Source organism: Crinia signifera, chromosome 19, assembly GCF_055691185.1.
Source record: "Crinia signifera chromosome 19, ASM5569118v1, whole genome shotgun sequence".
Classification (NCBI taxonomy): Eukaryota; Metazoa; Chordata; class Amphibia; order Anura; family Myobatrachidae; genus Crinia; species Crinia signifera.
The window spans coordinates 127,586,110-127,606,309 of NC_139226.1; the positions used below are offsets into that span (position 1 = coordinate 127,586,110).

The window sequence follows — 20,200 nt, forward strand, 5'->3', positions numbered from 1 at the left end:
TATTAAATGCACTTTGTACTAACAGTATTTTCCATCTGGAATGCTGGGTAAGGGAGTGTGAAACACGCCCTTGGGACGCGGTTACAGTAAGATTCATATACACAATCTGATTCACCTGTATTGGTTTTGTTACATCCCTCGGCAGACACGCGGCAGCCAATTTTATTTGTCTAATTAAAGGGACTCTAATATTTATTATTTCCCTTTGTATCAGTGTAATGTAAATATTAGAGGATGGATAAGACATGGTTATATCTAGGGAAAAGGACACCGCTCCATCAAGTGTAGCCTTTCATAAATTCGAATTGTTTTTGAGCCAAAGAAAAGACAACCGCCCAGTGTGACTGTTACCAATTAGTCTCACAGGAGAAAGGATCCTGACCCAAAATGCTTGTGTGTTAAAGTATATCAATCAGTTATCCCCTTTAATCCTATACTATATATAATCTACAGAATCATCCAGTTACTCCCATCTGTCACAATTTAAGGAAAGATAATGGGACATGAGTGACCCAAAGTATCATATGTGTTAAGGAAGATGTGCAATCTATAATACCCCTTTCACATTGGAAATGCCAGGTCACACCTGGGATTTAGACAAGGGTCCGTCCAGGAAGCAACCTGGCATTTACAAGGTGAAGCTCTCCACAGCAACCTGGCAATAAGCTGGGTTGCTCGACCCGGGTTAACCATTCACACTGCTCGGCAACCTTGGTCCAACCAGGGTAAAACCCTTCTTTTAACCCGGTCATATTGTCGGGTTGCTGGACCTGGGATTTTTCAAAAGGCCCTTTCACACTACACAGTGACCCGGGTCGACCTGGTCATCACACAATTGCTGATGCAGGCGAGTGACAAACGATGGATGGGTGCTGTGAAAATGCTGCATTGTGTAGCATGGCCCTCATCAGATACCATCCCATGGGTGTGCACATCAGCCGCCATTGCAGGGCATACACACTGGGCGATATAATGAGAGATATCGCTCATAAGGGCTAAAATTAGCGATATCGCTCATTGTATCGGCAAGTATGTGCGGGGCTTTATATTTAAGCTTAATATACTATCCCTTTAAAATAGGTTGCTTTAATGAGCCACAGAACTTGTATAATTCATGAGTGCCCGGGTTTATAAATAATACTCATACTTCATGTCGGGACATTTGGGAGTCATGATGTATGTACAGTTGGAGCCTTGTTCCTTGGGTTGTGTCTCACCATGGCTAGCCATGGCTATCCTATTGTTCTCAGCAGCAATACAATACATAGAACAATACAGTAGGGGATTAGCATAATGATCCTTTTACTCACTTAAACCATTGGATTTTTGCTAAACCCAGCTGACTTTTTTTTGTGCATTGAAAGAGTATCTGCTATGCTCCCAATTTATTGGTGTGACCCGGCCAAGCTCCCGGCCTCTATAGCTTCTGATATGGCTTCGAGCATTTTCTCAGAACATAGAATGTAAGCTTTATATTTTGTTGCATTGTTGTATACAGTCAGGGAAGACAGATGCCTACAGCAATTTGCTTTTCCCTATAGCAATCCCGATTTGATTTAAAAGCTAGTGGGACGAAAAACCTAATTGTTAGAAACAATGGTACAGATCAAAGCACGGTTGGCCTAAACCCATTGGGGACTCAACATATTGATTTTATAAGTGTAAAGATGAAAGCTCTGGTTTCCGCAACTCCGAGAGATCACGGGAGTATACATTAACCTTTAACTAGGAAATGTACAACACACGTACCTAATCTTATAATGCAACCACAGGTTACTGTTTTGTACATTATCTACAAATCTTATTCAGCTAAGACATGAGTCTCGGATCTTAATGTAATTCTGCTTCATCTTCATGGGGAACATATTGTCCTTGATTGTATCATCCCAGTGAATTCCAATATATAAGAGCCAATGGCTGTGCCAGGAAAATGCCATTGTTTGGTCACGCAGTCACTTGACAAAGCGATGTCCTGCTCAGAGTATGAGACAGGATCTAAAGTCACAAATGAATGATGTACTTTATGGAGTAAATAATAGGATTTATTCACCTCAGGAAAAAGAAAGAATTCGTATTGCTGGCCAGAACCAGCGTGAAGCAATATCTGTTCAGGGGTATGTTATGAATGGATTATAGGGGCAGCATGGATGGTGTAGTGGTTAGCATTACTGCCTCGCAGCGCTGAGGTCATGGGTTCTATCCCCACCATGGCTCTAACTGTGCGGAGTTTGTATATTCTCCCCGTACTTGCGTGGGTTTCCTCCGGAAACTAGACACATCGTTTAAGTCAGGGGTGGGGAACCTTTTTTGTGCAAAGGGCCGTTTGTATGGGTAAAAAATCCTTCGGGGGCCATTTGTAAAAATTTCTCTGACAAATTGTCCTACTGCAGCCGCCCCACGCTCCAGCGTCTGCTGCTAAATAGTATTGACAGTCTCCGGCTGCTGTTGATAAAGAGGAATCTCACGAGAACTACTGACCTCTTGCGAGAATTCCCCTGTACTGTCCAGGCAAAGACACCGGACGGGATACTCAGACCGGCTACGGGGGCCGCATACGGCCCCCGGGCCTGAGGTTCCCCACCCCTGGTTTAAGTGAAGCATGACTATGGGGCTCTGTGCAAAATTCTATAATCTCCCTGAAACTAGTTTTCAAAAGTAGGCAAATGGTACAAGGCAGTAGCACCTACTCCAGCCAGGAAGTAAACACTTTAAAGGATTCAGTAGTAAATCCTATAAATAGATGGTTTCAATTTGTATCTTAAAGTCTGAGATTATGCTTTTCATTTTCGAAATTTTAATTATCATTTGCTTGAAACGCTAATATAATCATTGTTTTACCCAAGTATTAAATGTTTCTTTAGTGCTTCCAATTAATTATACTTATGGTTCATGTAAAAACATATCCCGGGAAGCTACAAAACGAGATTACATTATTTTTTTTAAGTATTATGATCTATTTGTTTCTATGAGGGTAAGTGGGAACATATTTCTTATGAATTCCTATTAAAGTTGCATTTACCTTTTTGTCACATTTCTTTATGGTCCACCCAGGGTTTTTGTTCATCACAATGGCCATAGTAAGGTCATAGAAGAGAATGATTGCTATTTTGGCAGCTAATGGGCAGCCCATGGCGGTTTCAATCACCATGATCCAACCCATACCACAGCGGTCCTATGCTCGTTGTATATTTTAATGTAACTTATGTGTTGATGCCACTTAACATCTCCAGTCTGTTATGTATGAGAATAAAGTCATTTCAGGTGGTGATGATAAGATCATTTTACAATTAGTAGGGTTCAATAAATGCAGTTCTCCTGTAATGTCTTAAAAATCCCAACAATGCTCAATGTATATGTCAATTGCCTACTTTGCTGTCACCTCATCCAGGCGGGGGCAGTGCGGTAAACATATAGGGGGCATGGCCGGTGGGAAAGTGGGCTGTCCATGGAGGGTGGCATCATTGTTGCTCCGCCCCCTGCTATACTGGCAGTGCTCCATGGGAGGTTTCCATCCTCCTTGAGCTACGCCTTAGGACAGTTGTTCCACTGTTTGGCAGGTGTACCGTTCAAATGGTACTCCCCACCTGTGTCAGCACTGTGTGCTGAGCGATCTGTCAGGGCCAGTGTTCTCCGATGACAACACTGGCCCTAACCGACGATTAATTAGATTTATCCAGCATACTGGATATTAATTGCCCGACAATAGCGATGCGCGTGGCCACGCAGCACTATCGCTATGTCCCCTACACGTGGAGCGATGTAGGGGCATTTTTCTAAACAATCTAGTTAGATCGCTTACAAAATTCCCTGAAATCGCCCAGTGTGTAGTAGGCCCCATAAGTCAAAACAAAAATTTAAAAAACAAATCAATTTAAAATCTCAACCAGCCATGGATCTAATCCTTATTTTACACAAATTTAATTATTTCAAATCTCATAGAACTTTTTATTTTGAAACTTTTCTAAGCAAACTCCTGTTTTCAGGAACATTGCTGTAATCAACAACTGCTTCTGATATTTTTTACATTATTATAATGCCCGCTCTCACGTGACTGACTTCACCGAAGCAATTTTCTGTAATCAGGGTTATCAATACAAGTTAGACACACAAAAGGTATTAGCAAGTTAAATACAAGTCATAGGCGCAGACCATGTTGAATAATGTTATTTTAAGAAATGCATCCAGACTTAATTTCCTAATTCTGTTCACCTTTATTGAAATGGAAAGTATGATAATGTAATGATTTGTAAAACATGAAGTAACACACCATTGTGTGAAAGAAATGTAATCAGTTTTATGCTGCTGAGTGCAATGGATGTGATGAGAAACAGGGGAAGGAACATTGCGGAAAACAAACTGTAAATGTAAGAAAAATTCTAGAATGTAGGTAATACAAAATATAATAAAATCTTCCTTTATGTCACAGTTAGACATTTTTTAAACCACATTCACAAGAACGAGGGGAACCAAGCAACTGGAAGCTATTCAAATTCTGAGGTGTGAGGTACTGTACAAAAGACCTCATAGAAACTGATTTAATCACCTAATTTATGAAACAGGTGGAAGACATTTTTGCAGCGTTTACCTGCAAAGATTAATTACCACCATGGGCGGATTCAGATCAAAATGACATGGGGGAGGAGAGGAAAGGGGGGCAGTGATAGAAACTTTCAAATGTACCAGGGGTATTAACAGGGCCAGTGCAAGGCACCGGAGCGCCCCAGGCGAGTCGGGGTGGGGATGCCCCGGTGCCGGGGGGGGGGGGGGGGGGGTGTACCTGTCCTGCGGCTGTGTATATAAAGCTTGCGGCGGCAGCGGGGGGACCCTGCAGTCAATAAGAATTTAATAACGAGCGCTATCCGCCTGGCTACGCGGAAGCGCTTCTGTTGTGAAAACACTGGCCACACTGCGCATGCTGATTGGCTGAATCTCAGCCAATCAGCGTGCGGCCAGTGTTTCCACAACAGAAGCGCTTCCGCGTAGCCAGGCGGATAGCGCACGTTATTAAATTCTTATTGACTGCAGGGACCCCCGCTGCCGCCGCAAGCTTTATATACACAGCCGCAGGACAGGTACCCCCGCGGCACGGGGGGGGGGGGCGAAATGCCGCCCTCCAGTGGCCGGCGCCCTAGGCAAATGCCTAGATTTGCCTAGTGGTGGCGCCGGCCCTGGGTATTAACAATGTACAGGAGGGAAACATTGTTCAAAGGAAAATGAGTATTAGTATTGAAGGACATGCACTGAACCTAGACGGAGGTACAGTCAGGGGAAATCTAAGGAAAAAAGACAGAAAAGGCAGTGGATAAGTGGAATGGGCTCCCATCAGAGGTGGTAGAGGCTAAGACAGTGGAGAATTTAAACATATTTGTTCTAGGCATACAGGTATGAATATCCTTACAAAGAACTAAGGATCACATATTTATTTACAGTTTATTTTATTGCGCAGCAGATTCCGTTGTGCTTTACAATTGTAGACAGTGATAAAACAAACTGGGTTACAACAAACGGGTGTGTATGGCTGCCCGACAATCGGGATCCCATCCGTCTGTATACCGACATTGGAATCCCGACTGCTGGTGTTCCGACAGGGGGCGAGCGCAAAGAAGCCGCTTGCGGGCCCGGTGGCTCACTTCCCTCTATTTTCCCCCTATGTGGGTCGCAGATTCCGATGTCGGTATACTGACTGTCGGGACCCCGTTTGTCGGGCAGTCATCCGGCACCCCAACAGACAGACTTGGAGGTAAGAGGGCCCAGCAGCAAACTTACAATCTATAGGATCACATGGGGTTGAGGTAACCTAAAGGAAAAAAGCGGCAGACTAGATGGGCCAAGTGGTTTTTGGCCATTAAATTCTATGGTTCTACAAGACAATAGCTAGAAAACGATTGGTTGCTACAGGCAACATATATCCTTTTATAAACCCACACTTTAGTAAATATACCCCTAGGTATTTAAGTGGGTATATGCCACAAAAAAAATCAAGCCATGAATGGGAATAGGTAATCGATATTTGGAAATTTGTGCAGTCTTTTGATGTCTTTATGTATAAGTAGATGGATCTAATACGGTATTTGGTACAATAGAGACAACTAATGTAGGTAGGGACAGAGCAAAGCAGCAGTAGAAGAATGCTTCATAGAAAAATCCATCTATCCGCTGCATTCTGTTTCCTTCCAAACATCAAGAACATTTTTAAAATAATGAGTGTAATATCCTAATTTTCTCTAAATTCTTACATTTTTGAAAATGTCTAAATTTGTCCATCGAATTACAATATAGAGCCCTCTGATGAAGCCCTCCATGATGAAATGCGTAGGGGCGTGGCCTAGCAACACTGAGATCGTGGAGCCGGAGTGAGTGCAACCGCTCCAACAACTTGTAAGGTGCTGCGCACTGTGTTATGCTGTCCAATTGTGAGCCTCCATCTATGGTATGTGACCCCATCCTTTGTTCTACATTACTTTTTAATAAAGAAACTTGTTTTTAAAAAAGATTTTTTATTTACATTTTTTTAGGGTAAATCGTAAAAATCTTCAATGAAGAACAGAAAAGGAAGCCAATGCCCAAGGCATTTTAAATAAAGCAGCACAAGGAACAAACTGTGAAATGCAATAAAATTAAAGCGTTGTTACATAGTGCTCATTTTCTAGGAAATGCGATGGGGTAGACTGGGTCCCGAGATTAACAGAACTAGGATTTAATGCAAAAATGTAACACCAAGCATTTAACCACTGTACTGGAAAGGTACAGAAAAGGACTAACTCACGTATATGTTGCTGAATATGTTTGTAGGATCATTTCACAACGGGTCTGTAATAGAAATTGTATTTTTCTATTTCATTTATATTTAATTTAGTGTTTGTTTTAACTTCTAGTATGTAGCGAATTACATTTATTCCAATTTGGCCAGACATGTGGACATATTTTCCAGTCCAATGCTTAGGCCAAGCAGCCAGATCTTACGAGGGACTGTTTTTACATTGAGCAAAGATGGGTCTAGATCAGTGGTTCCCAACCTGTTTCAAGTGCCGTACCCCTTGATTAGGCTTCTCATTATTATTTGTACCCCCTCATCTCGATTTGAAATATCAAATATAATATATAATGTTTTAAAATGGTGGGTCAGTGCCGGGAGACTGCATAGCAATACAGCCGCACACAGCCCGTGTCATCGCAGCCGCACGCAGCAGCAGCCGCACAGGAGAGGGAGAGAGCATCCGGAGCAGGCACGCGCCGCTCTCGTCTCTCTGGTCCCGGCCACCTAGCCGCCCAGCAACCTTACCGCCAGCAAGCCAGGAGATAACACCCGGCGCAGACACACGCCGCCCCCCACTCTCCGCTGTCCTGGGCACCAAGCCTTCAAGCATCCCCGCTACCAACCAGCCGGGGACAACCGCAAACTCTGCAATAACCTTTCTCCCCCCACACCTGAGAGATCAACCAGCGCCAGCAGCCGGGGAGTTGTTAGAGAACGACAGAAGGGGGAACTTTCAACTGAGTGACACCTAAGGTATTTCTTCGCCCTAACGTCAGTGACCTGTCTGGGGTGCCCCTGCTCTGTTCGTACACAACAGGGCAACCAGACATTTAACACTGACAGTAGAAGCGACTCATTTTTATCTACCTCAATACTCTGCTTCAAAGCCCTCTGAACCAGCCTCTCTCACCCACGGAGTCCACTGCGGGAGCATGACTCAGTGGGAAGCAGAAGGACTAACCCAGACGTGCCGCCGAGCAATTTATCCTTCCCTCTCTGTCTACCACCCCTTCTCTACCCTTCAGGCACTCTCTCATTGACAGGCTAGGGGCAGTTTAACATCCTGCTATGCTTACTTTAGCAACAGGGTCACACTGTTAACCCCACTGTCGACAGCAGAAGTGTCTACTTGCACTATTATTTCTTGACCCCCCAGTGCAGATTGAGACTCTCTCACCCAGGAGTCCAATGCACGTTTGCAAGACTCTAGGAAAACAGAAGCCACAACTGCAAACTGAGGGGTCTATCTATACAGTCATACAGGGGTGAGCATTAACTACTGAACCAGTACAGACTGCTAACTGTACAGACTAATACCGATGGTCGACACAAGTAAGAGGAGTCTGTACTGTGTGTACAAAAGTCTTTAAAATAATGTTTAGCTTCAAATGTTTAGTATGTTGCTTGGTCAAGAGCAGTGCTTATACTGTCTAAACTCAGCATAAGTCGACATTCAGCAATAATTACCTGCCTTTTGAAACTGTCAATTGATGCTCCTTTAGCAGCTAGGCGTGTATTCTAAGTCCAATCTTAGAGCAAATTTGTGGACTTTTATTTGATTGATGTGCAGCCAGCTCAGCAGATATCATATTACATGCGGCTAACATTCATTGTCATTTGTGTTCACCCATTTAGCAACAGTTGCCTGTACTTTGCAACTGTAATTACTTGTTTTTTGAAACTGTCAATTGATGCTCCTCTAGCAGCTAGGTGTGCATTCTAAGCTCAATTTAAGAGCAACTCTGTGGACTTTTACTTGATTGATGTACAGCCAGCCCAGCAGATATCAAACTACACTTTGCTAACAGTTAATGGTTTTTGGTGCTCACCCACTGAACAACAGTTGCCTGAACTTTGTAACTGTCAACAGTCGCTCATTTAACAGCAAGGTGTATGTTTAAAATTAGCAACAGTTGTCTGTACTTCATAGCTGACACTAACCTGAGAGCAACACTGTGAACAGCCACTAGTTTGGTGTGCAAATATCTGATCTGACATTAAGGGGGATATTCAATGTTCAGGTCACGGCAGGCGAGCTTGCTCGCCTGCCGTGACCCAGTCCCGTTCTCGGTCAGCTCGACCAAGAACACGCAGGCGGGATTCAATGTCCCGCCTGCAGCGGGGCGAGAAGGGGGCGTGGCCGCGAGTTGCGGCCGGGAAGTGACGAGCTGCAGCCGGCAGCTCGTCACTTCCCGGCTGTTCTCGGCAGAACGAGCCCGACAGCTAGAGATGTCGGGCTCGTTCTGGCACAAAACCCTGTTCAATGCTGTCGGGGAAGACAGCATTGAATAGGGCCCGTCGAGCATCTCCCCCACGGGAGATGCTCGACGGAGATTGAATATCCCCTTAAGTGTACGACGTAAATTGTGTGGTTACTGGTGCCCATTTATTAGCTAAACTAGAGCAGCATGGGGTACAGCTATTGAAGTAGCGAGTGAATGTTGTTAAGTTCCTTGGTGCGTCAATTATCACTGTGGCGTGAGTGGAATTAAAACTCTCACGGTGGGACCAATATGATGCTGGTCTCAACTTTAGCCCAGCAAGGCGCAGCGTATAATCCAACTCACTAAGGAGCCAGGCACTCCCGGATAGCACCCATCAAAGAGCTGTACACTACACACCAACAGAATCGTGCGAAACCCTTACTAGGAACGCTTTATTTGCACATTAAAAAACCACTGCGGTGTCAACACAAGTACTACTCAACTTAGTACTAAATAGAAACCACGCTCAATGTGTGAGCAGTCTCCACAAAATATAGGGAATTAACCCCTCCTAAACATTTATAATTTGCCTCTAACGAGCCCTAGTTACCATTGCCGCAAGGCTCACTAGGTAACACATCTACAATTCTAATTGGTCCGACCATTATTTGGATCTTTGTTCTTAATCCCTAGTGCATAGCATATATCTTAAAAAGCTCACTGCCAGCAGGGAGATTGAATTCTTACGGCTACCCTATCCATGAATTATAGCCTTCTATTTTTAAATCTAAAGAAATAAAAGCTAAGTTTTATCATTAAATCATCATATCACAAGAGTGCCCCAAAAACAGAGTCCTCTTTCTCTCCCCCCCCTTTTTTTTTTTTTTTTTATGAATGGGAATAGGTAATCGATATTTGGAAATTTGTGCAGTCTTTTGATGTCTTTATGTATAAGTAGATGGATCTAATACGGTATTTGGTACAATAGAGACAACTAATGTAGGTAGGGACAGAGCAAAGCAGCAGTAGAAGAATGCTTCATAGAAAAATCCATCTATCCGCTGCATTCTGTTTCCTTCCAAACATCAAGAACATTTTTAAAATAATGAGTGTAATATCCTAATTTTCTCTAAATTCTTACATTTTTGAAAATGTCTAAATTTGTCCATCGAATTACAATATAGAGCCCTCTGATGAAGCCCTCCATGATGAAATGCGTAGGGGCGTGGCCTAGCAACACTGAGATCGTGGAGCCGGAGTGAGTGCAACCGCTCCAACAACTTGTAAGGTGCTGCGCACTGTGTTATGCTGTCCAATTGTGAGCCTCCATCTATGGTATGTGACCCCATCCTTTGTTCTACATTACTTTTTAATAAAGAAACTTGTTTTTAAAAAAGATTTTTTATTTACATTTTTTTAGGGTAAATCGTAAAAATCTTCAATGAAGAACAGAAAAGGAAGCCAATGCCCAAGGCATTTTAAATAAAGCAGCACAAGGAACAAACTGTGAAATGCAATAAAATTAAAGCGTTGTTACATAGTGCTCATTTTCTAGGAAATGCGATGGGGTAGACTGGGTCCCGAGATTAACAGAACTATGATTTAATGCAAAAATGTAACACCAAGCATTTAACCACTGTACTGGAAAGGTACAGAAAAGGACTAACTCACGTATATGTTGCTGAATATGTTTGTAGGATCATTTCACAACGGGTCTGTAATAGAAATTGTACTTTTCTATTTCATTTATATTTAAGTTAGTGTTTGGTTTAACTTCTAGTATGTAGCGAATTACATTTATTCCAATTTGGCCAGACATGTGGACAGAATTTCCAGTCCAATGCTCAGGCCAAGCAGCCAGATCTTACGAGGGACTGTTATTAGATTGAGCAAAGATGGGTCTAGATCAGTGGTTCCTAACCTGTTTCAAGTGCCGTACCCCTTGATTAGGCTTCTTATTATTATTTGTACCCTCTCCTCTCGATTTGAAATATCAAATATAACATATATATTTTTTAAAATTTTTAATATTAAAAATAGTACTATCAATTGTGATATTTGTTTACCATCATGGTTTTCATTCATTACTACATCGGAGCGTTGCTTATTCCTATCATTGTTTTTGGGTTGGCTACCTATACACAGCTGCATAATATTCAGTGGCGTAACTACTGTGAGGCAGCCCCAGCTGCCGCTTGGGGAGCAAGTGGCAGCAGGGTCTGTGTGGGCGCCAGCACCCGCTCAACGCACTGACATGCTGCTGCCTGCCGCTGCCCACTGGCCGAGCACCGGAGGAGAGTCAGTCGCAGCGCGGGTGCGGCCATGGCAGAGACGACAAATCCACCCACTGATTCAATTGACTTTACACAGAGCCGGCTATTGGCTACTGTGTACAGGATGGGCGGGCGGATGGGTGTGCTAGGGCGGCCTGGGATGTGTTAGAGCAAAGGGAAGCAGCCGTATCTGCTGGTCTCTCTTCCTCTCTCCTGCTTCAGCTTCTCCGTTATGCCCGGGGGGGGGCAACACAAACATTTTGGCAGGGGGGCGCAAAATTTATAGTTACGCCACTGATAATATTGGTATTAAAATAACACCCCCCTCACCACCTGCGAGTATTATTATGTCCCTATCAACCTCTGGCTGAAACAGTTTTAGTTCTTTTTTTTTTTTTTACTTTCGTTCACCTTCCATGAATGGGTCACATTGCAATCATGCAAATGTCTTAGGCATAAATTCACTGTAAAAGTGCCCAATTAAATGTGTCCTTCGAGGGGCTAGCGGATGTCTGTACAAAGTAAAACACCTGACCTTTTTCAGGCATTGCCTTTCCATAAAGAAAGAGTTGTTGGGGCTATCAGAAATTCCGTAGAGTGGAGAGAAGAGGTGGAGCGTAATGAGATGCTTGATGGTCACCTGAGGTCACACGTTATTTCTGCGAGCATTTAAATGTATTCAACCGGTGAAGCGTAGAATTATTATTCTCTTGTGGATGAGAGATCTACAGACCCATTGTACATGTAGGATGAGCAGCCCGGTAAAGGTTCTGTTACTGAAATAACATGGATTACATGACATATCTAAAACGTAATGGAAATGTACATATGCCAACCAGTTATCACAGATCCAATTATAGTATATGCCCCGACTAACAATGCTGCCAATGTGGGTGGGTGAATCCATTATGTGATCATTTCAAATAGTGAAAAGAATGTGCTCATTAAACATGGTTTTTATTTTAATCTTTCCCAGTGGGTGAGGTGAGAGATATGTGTCACTGCTTATGTTATAGCAGAATTTTCCAGTTAATGTAGCGTGATTGAGATACGTGTGCTGCTGATTAGTTTTGCGCGGGTTATTGCCTAGCAGTGGGATTTAGTGCTATAAAACGTTCATAGGTTCATAAAAAAACATCAGTCGGTCACTGTCATTTGGCCCACAGTTATTAAAGTCTCATTTTTTTGGTACAGATGGAGCCGGCTCCATCTTTGGCCGGCGCTAGCCAGATGCCTTTCACTGGCGATAGAGACTGGGACGTGCGTGTGTCTCACGCGCTTCCTAGTATCATGGCGGATCACGGCAGCTGGGCAGCGTCTCCCTGTCCGTCCCCGCTTCAGGGAGACACTGCCCAGTTCGGGGGGAGGGGGGGGGTTGAGTGGAGGGGGGGACTGGTGGCGATGGCGGGGGAAGCAAAGCTCCGTCGCCATGGGGTGCATGTGCATCTCATGCGAGCGTGCACCTGACGGTAGTCGGACACTGGAGGTGGATGGCGGTAGAATCGCCATCCACTGCAAAGATGGAGCCGGCTCCATCTGTACTTCCTCATCTTTGCGGCCACCGCTACACCAGTTACATTAGCCGCTTTCAGAATAGCATCATCGGCCCCTCGCTTTGCTCACCACTACTAAAGGTAATAAAGGGTGGCGTGAACCCAGGGTGGTGGTGTGGACCCAGGGTGGTGGTACGAAAATATTCCTACGTAGGTTCCGTAGCGTAAACAGTGACCACAAATATGAAGAAGTACCCTTTTTTTCCCTTCTGGTTAGCATGGAATACTAAGACCATACAATGGGGGATTCAACTGGGCGTGAAGTTTTGCCTGCAAAAAACCTAGCAGACATCATGGCAAAATTTGTTCGAAAAAGGAGCGCAGGGTTTTCAACTTCGAACACCCCACGGCATGCATAAAAAACAAAAATGTCACCTCTCCCATCTTTGCAGTGGGGAGGGGGCTGCTGGGGGGAGAGGTGTAGCTTTCCAAGGTGCTGACTCTGGAAGGGATCCCACACACAGGAGGGGGGGGGGGGGTCACACCTACATCGGGGGTCACACATACACTCATATACTCACTGCTGCTGCAGGAGACTGCATCCTGACGCTGGAGGAAGAAGGCACCACTTTGAGCAATTACAGACTAATTAAGCTAACTGGAAACTCCTAATTGCTTAATTAGCCCGAGATTGAATTATTAGGTCGACCGTGTCTAGGTAGACAGTGAATAGGTCAACAGGCAAAAGGTTGACACATGAAAAAGTTTGATGTGCTCTAGGTCGACATCAGAATCACTTTATTGGCCATGTATACTCTCGTACAGTATACTAGGAATTTTTTGTGGATACAGTCAGGGCCGGTGCAAGGCACCGGAGCGCCCCAGGCGAGTCGGGGTGGGGGCGCCCCGGTGCCGGGGGAGGGGGGGGGTACCTGTCCTGTATTTAAAGCTGGCGGCGATGGCAGAGAGGGGTCCCTGCAGTCAACGAGCGCTATCCGCCGGGCTATGCGGAAGCGCTTCTGTTGTGAAAACACTGGCCGCACGGCGCACGCTGATTGGCTGAATCTCAGCCAATCAGGGTGCGGACAGTGTTTTCACAACAGAAGCGCTTCCGCATATCCCGGCGGATAGCGCTCGTTATTTCTTATTGACTGCAGGGACCCCTCGCTGCCTCCGCCGCCAGCTTTAAATACACAGCGCCGCAGGACAGGTACCCCCGCGGCACGGGGAGCAAAATGCCGCCCTCCAGTGGCCAGCGCCCTAGTCAAATGCCTAGATTTGCCTAGTGGTGGCGCCGGCCCTGGATACAGTGCAGCATCAAGCATGGTACAAGAGGGATAACAGGACATACATACATTGCGTCAGTTGCGCATACAAATGACAATTCACATGTTATGATTTGCAAGGTTAGATAGAGCAGTCAGGTGTTTAGATGATCAGTACTGTATCTTACAGTACACTGTTCAATAGCTGAATAGCTGTCGGGAAGAAGCTTTTTGCGGTTCTTGACGACTTGGCAGGGATGGACCTGAAGCGTCTACCTGATGGGAGAATATCAAACAAGACATACTCATAAGGTCGACTTGAAAATGGTTGGCAAGGAAAAGGTTGACAGAAGTTTTTCAATTTTTTTAGTGTTTATGTTCACACTGTTATATTCTTCCTTTATGCCGACATGGATGTTGAAGTGAGAACAAGTCGGTTTTACAAAAAGAACACAAAACACTTGTATCAACCTTTTCATGTGTGTACCATTGGCATGTCGACCTTTTGAATGTGTCAACCTATTGCCTGTCAGTCTATATACTGTCGACCTAGCCATCAAATACTAATTAGTCCATAGAGGGGATGCTGCAAGCGTGCTAGAGCAAGGCACAATGGCCCTTATTCTAATTGACTCGGACGGATGCTGATGATGAGATTGTATCATTTGAATTTCATGGGAACCGGAACAACACAATCATTTCAAAATCGCATTAGATAGGATTGCACCACAAAATTCAGTCATTGAGTGTATGGGAAGAATTCATTATACTTTTACAGGGGTGCTTGTAAGTGTCAGCAGCTACTGTAATAAAGTAGGTTTAACGAACCACGTACAGCAGGGTAGCCTACCCTCCCAGAAATCGGCCCGTCTCCTGCAACCCGCGGTGGAGGGTGTGGCCAGGAGGGTGCACTGGCAACACCTCCAAAAAGTATCATACCTATGTAGCGCTGCCTCCGTCCCTCCCCTTTCCCACCCCATCAGCGGTCTCACCCCATGCCTGAAAGAACTGTCTGCCCTCTCCCAGGAATGGAAGCCCAAAAGCAGGCAGCCCTGCTTACAGAATGGAACAGTACAGATTGCCACATTTCTGTACACTTGGGAAAAGTAACAGTCCTGCTCAATAAAGTGTCAGCATATACTGACACTGCTTTTACTACAGCACATTTGCCTACTTTTGAAAACTAGTTTCAGGGAGATTATAGTCGGTAGTGGAATTTTTGCAAAGCCGTTAGTAAGAGATAGTATACTTGGTTAAGTGCTGGGAAATGGTGCTGATGATTTACTGTAAATGTATCTATCTCTCATATCTTTTTTTCCCCCAAAATGCTTCAGTGATGTGGGCTAGGTGACATGAGGGAGATTGCTAGACTAATGAGGGAGAGAGGGAGTTTGATGCTATGTCAGGGAGTCTCCTGCAGAATGCAGGAGGGGAGGTAACTATGATGTAACAGTGTAATGTGGGCTAGGTGACATGAGGGAGATTGCTAGACTAATGAGGGAGAGAGGGAGTTTGATGCTATTTCAGGGAGTCTCCTGCAGAATGCAGGAGGGGAGGTAACTATGATGGAACAGTGTAATGTGGGCTAGGTGACATGAGGGAGATTGCTAGACTAATGAGGGAGAGAGGGAGATTGCTGTTATTTCAGGGAGTCTCCTGCAGAATATAGGAGGGGAGGTAACTATGATGTAACAGTGTAATGTGGGCTAGGTGACATGAGGGAGATTGCTAGACTAATGAGGGAGAGAGGGAGATTGCTGTTATTTCAGGGAGTCTCCTGCAGAATGCAGGAGGGGAGGTAACTATGATGTAACAGTGTAATGTGGGCTAGGTGACATGAGGGAGATTGCTAGACTAATGAGGGAGAGAGGGAGTTTGATGCTATTTCAGGGAGTCTCCTGCAGAATGCAGGAGGGGAGGTAACTATGATGTAACAGTGTAATGTGGGCTAGGTGACATGAGGGAGATTGCTAGACTAATGAGGGAGAGAGGGAGATTGCTGTTATTTCAGGGAGTCTCCTGCAGAATGCAGGAGGGGAGGTAACTATGATGTAACAGTGTAATGTGGGCTAGTTGACATGAGGGAGATTGCTAGACTAATGAGGGAGAGAGGGAGATTGCTGTTATTTCAGGGAGTCTCCTGCAGAATGCAGGAGGGGGGGGGGTAACTATGATGTAACAGTGTAATGTGGGTTAGGTGACATGAGGGAGATTTGCTAGACTAATGAGGGAGAGAGGGAGATTGCTGCTATGTCAGGGAGTCTTCTACAGAGTGCAGGGGGGAGGTAACTATGATGTAACCGTGTAATGTGGGCTAAATGACATGAGGGAGATTGCTAGACTAATGAGGGAGAGAGGGAGATTGCTGCTATGTCAGGGAGTCTCCTGCAGAATGCAGGAGGGGAAGCAACTATGATGTAACAGTGTAATGTGGGCTAGGTGACATGAGGGAGATTGCTAGACTTATGAGGGAGAGAGGGAGATTGCTGTTATTTCAGGGAGTCTCCTGCAGAATGCAGGAGGGGGGTAACTATGATGTAACAGTGTAATGTGGGCTAGGTGACATGAGGGAGATTGCTAGACTAATGAGGGAGAGAGGGAGATTGCTGCTATGTCAGGGAGTCTCCTGCAGAATACAGGAGGGTAGGTAACTATGTACTACAGGGATTCACTAAACTTGTGTGCAACACCTACTGTATGGTAAATGCTTCACTGGCAGAACGTCCATCTGATATACATTCAGCAGCAAACATTTGTGTTCTTACTGTACACTTCTCTGTTTGGAACTTATCCGAGATGCACCGGGACTGAGCATAGCACTGGCCTATAACCGGCAATGTTATTTTATTGAGCATTTTTGTTTTAACTTTTCATGAGATAAGAGACCAGAGGCGATGGATTTGTTTTTCAGCGAGACCCTTACACCTACAGGGTCAGAGAAGTGCTGTTCCTCAGCTAAGGTCTTGTGATGCCTCCTAGCGCAAAATAACTTTCTGCAGCACCAAAAGTTTTTACAAACAAAACCCAGACTCTCATTGCTGATGAAAGTACAAATAAACCCAGGCTCTCGTTGCTGATGAAAGTGCTGCCTGCTTCCTTCAAGTCTAGTACAAATGAAAGCAGTTACCTTAAAGGAATAACAATATTTGAAAAAAGCAAATCCAATTGTTCTTACAGTTTCTAAATCAATATAGCAATATTCTATACAAGTGCTGTCTGCTTGATGGATGCCGATGAAATCTGTAGTCAGCTACAGGCAAAGCTACCGATACAGTACAATAAGCTATCACTGGTCCAGAATGTTGACTGATGTTCCCATATAATGTGGATGATTCGTCCTCTTACATTGAGATAGGAAAAGATTGATGCCTTTTTAAACAGAGCATTATAGTACATTTAACCATTCATTACTTGGAGCAAGAAGTAATACATGGGTTAGAGAGCGATGCATGGGGGGTGGGATCATTTGGTTGACAGAATGTTGGTCGACAAGCATTAGGTCGACACCTCTAGGTCGACATGGGACAAGGTTGACATGGTTCTAGGTCGACATGGGACAAGGTTGACATGGTTCTAAGTGGACATTGGTTTAGGCCGACAGGTCAATAGGTCGACACAAGCATGAGGCCGACAGTCAAAAGGGGTTTTTCACAGTTTTTTTTTACCTGAATGTCAACACAGTCGACATGGACATAGTTTGAAGTGCACCGCATCCCTTTGGGCACGGGGCCTCGCTGCGCTTGGCACACTATTTTATTCTTCCACAACACCCTTATGGATGGTAGGGCATGAAAAGCCGCCTGTCGGCACATGTCGTCTGAAAAAACCAGGGAAAAACCCCATGTCGACATTTTGACTGTCGACCTAGGTACTGTCGCCCTAATGCTTGTGTCGACTGAATGACCGGTCGACCTAAACCCATGACGACCTTGACCCATGTTGACCTAATGGTCTCGACCCAACGCTTATTGACCAAGATGCTGTAGAGTAGACCAAATGACCGTTTATGGTGAAAGGGTAGAGAAATAGAGCAGATTGAGGAGGCAAAACCAGGTACAGGGAATGCTTACATACAGTATACGTAATTCATGAGCAGATCGAACAGGACAGTACATAGTAATCCAGCATATGGTACATAATTATATATATATATATATATATATATATATATATATATATATATATATATATATATATATATATATATATATATATATACCCAAAATGTAATTTAATCCTGCATTTATATATTGTTCACTCGATATTTATAAGGATTGATCCACCTTTTTATCATCACAGTATAGTCATTTAGGCATCACATATATTTACAGACTACAACGGACACTGTCAATTGTTACAGAATATTGATACAGCTCTAGGCTTGTATCTTTTATATTGCAACATTACACAAGCCCTGTGCCCATACTGACACTTAGAGGAGAAGGTTGGTAGTCGCACAGGAAGGGGTAAATGTAGGTCAAGAATGCTGGCCCCTCAGTAGGTATTTAGATCATTAGATTTGCATAACATTTGAGGGTGTGCTACCACTGGACATCATAAGTTGCATGTACAGTTTGGGACAGAAAGAAATGTCGCTGTAAGAAATGCACCACACAGCGACATTTCTTTCTGTCCCAAACTGCCCATACTGACACTGTTGCCAAAAGTATCAAGTGGTTTTTATGGTGTGTACACACGGTGAGATTCCCTTGCTATTCAACTTAAGTTTCGAGTGCTATACAATCTTTGCTAACACTGTACTATCTACATACAATTCATACAATCTGCATTAGATTTGCACTATATAGTCATTGCTGCCCTGTCTATCTGGGTTACGATCTGTGCTGTGCCGGAAGCACACATCGGGATCGCAAGGTAAAAAACCTGTGCGATCTGCATGTGATCTACATGCGATTTTGACTATATAGTCAAAATCAAATGTCAAATCTCACCGTGTGTACATAGCATTACAGAAACAGACAGATCCAACTGAACTTACTATAAAGAATAAACCACATCAGTATACCCACTCACTCACTATAAACACCCACTCACTCACTATACCCACCCACTAACTCACTCACTCATAGGATCTTGAGCACTGAATCCTGTTTTAAAATTATTTATTTAAAAAAAGAAAGAAAATAAGTTCTTCAATTGAACTAAATTGTCTGGGACAAGACTTTGGATTGGAACGATGTATATCCAATACATCGTTCACCTTTACCATCGGTCACATACTCATGCCAGAAAAACCATTTCATAGGAGGAGGAGAAGCAGCTGAGGAGGAGGCCATCATAAACTCAGTCTCTATGGTGAAATGGAAGTGAACTTTAAGAAACACTTTAGAAATAGGTGGCGGGAGGAGTTATTTTGATGATTGGGCTAATTCTATAAAGCGCCGTTCTACACATAGGACCGATGATGAGGTTACCTGGACATGGTGGGTAAGCCCATAAGCTTGGCAAAAAAACAACATTATTATTTAATCACAACATTTATTGCTAAAATGTATTGCTAATATCGCATAAATGTATTACAGGAGTGAAACCAGATGTAGTCTGCTGTTGTTATAGCTTATTTACTTGATGTTGACATATTGGACATCCACGGAGGCTCCTCTACTCTACATTCCATGGACATCATGGACATCCACGGAGGTTCCTCTACTCTACATTCCATGGACATCCACGGAGGCTCCTCTACTCTACCTTCCATGGACATCCACGGAGGCTCCTCTACTCTACATTCCATGGACATCCACGGAGGCTCCTCTACTCTACATTCCACGGACATCCACGGAGGCTCCTCTTCTCTACATTCCATGGACATCCACGGAGGCTCCTCTACTCTACATTCCATGGACATCCACGGAGGCTCCTCTACTCTACATTCCATTTCTATTACACATTTAAGTTAAGGGGCCCATACATAGATCGAGTGCATCTCCAAATGCTGATCAGATTTTAAGATCTGCAATTCCATTAGCTTAGCGGCAATCCTCGATGATTGGGCAATTATCAGATTACTAGGAACCCGTTCAATGCAAATGCTTCAAAAGCTAGTCTGCTGCTTTGTGATTGCCTCTGTGTTTGTGCATGTGTGAGAGAGAATGAGATGTAGTTTCACTGGCTGCCAACAGATGGCAGTGATTCGGAGACACACAAACAGACACTCAACATATTTAGGTGATCAGAAAAATGCTAC

The 20,200-nt window shown here is 44.1% G+C and overlaps 1 protein-coding gene and 1 long non-coding RNA gene across 5 annotated transcripts in view; one reads left to right on the plus strand and one right to left on the minus strand.

Moving 5' to 3' along the window:
• Positions 1 to 8,884, plus strand: part of LOC146042143 (uncharacterized) — a 35,740-nt gene extending 26,856 nt beyond the window's left edge. The window contains exons 3-4 of the long non-coding RNA XR_014463760.1: positions 6,280 to 6,430; positions 6,516 to 8,884. This is a non-coding gene — a long non-coding RNA (uncharacterized LOC146042143). The remainder of the gene's footprint in view (positions 1 to 6,279; positions 6,431 to 6,515) is intronic.
• The window catches only part of PLCH2 (phospholipase C eta 2), a 595,308-nt gene that overhangs the window by 302,526 nt on the left and 272,582 nt on the right, over positions 1 to 20,200 (minus strand). The window lies entirely within an intron of this gene.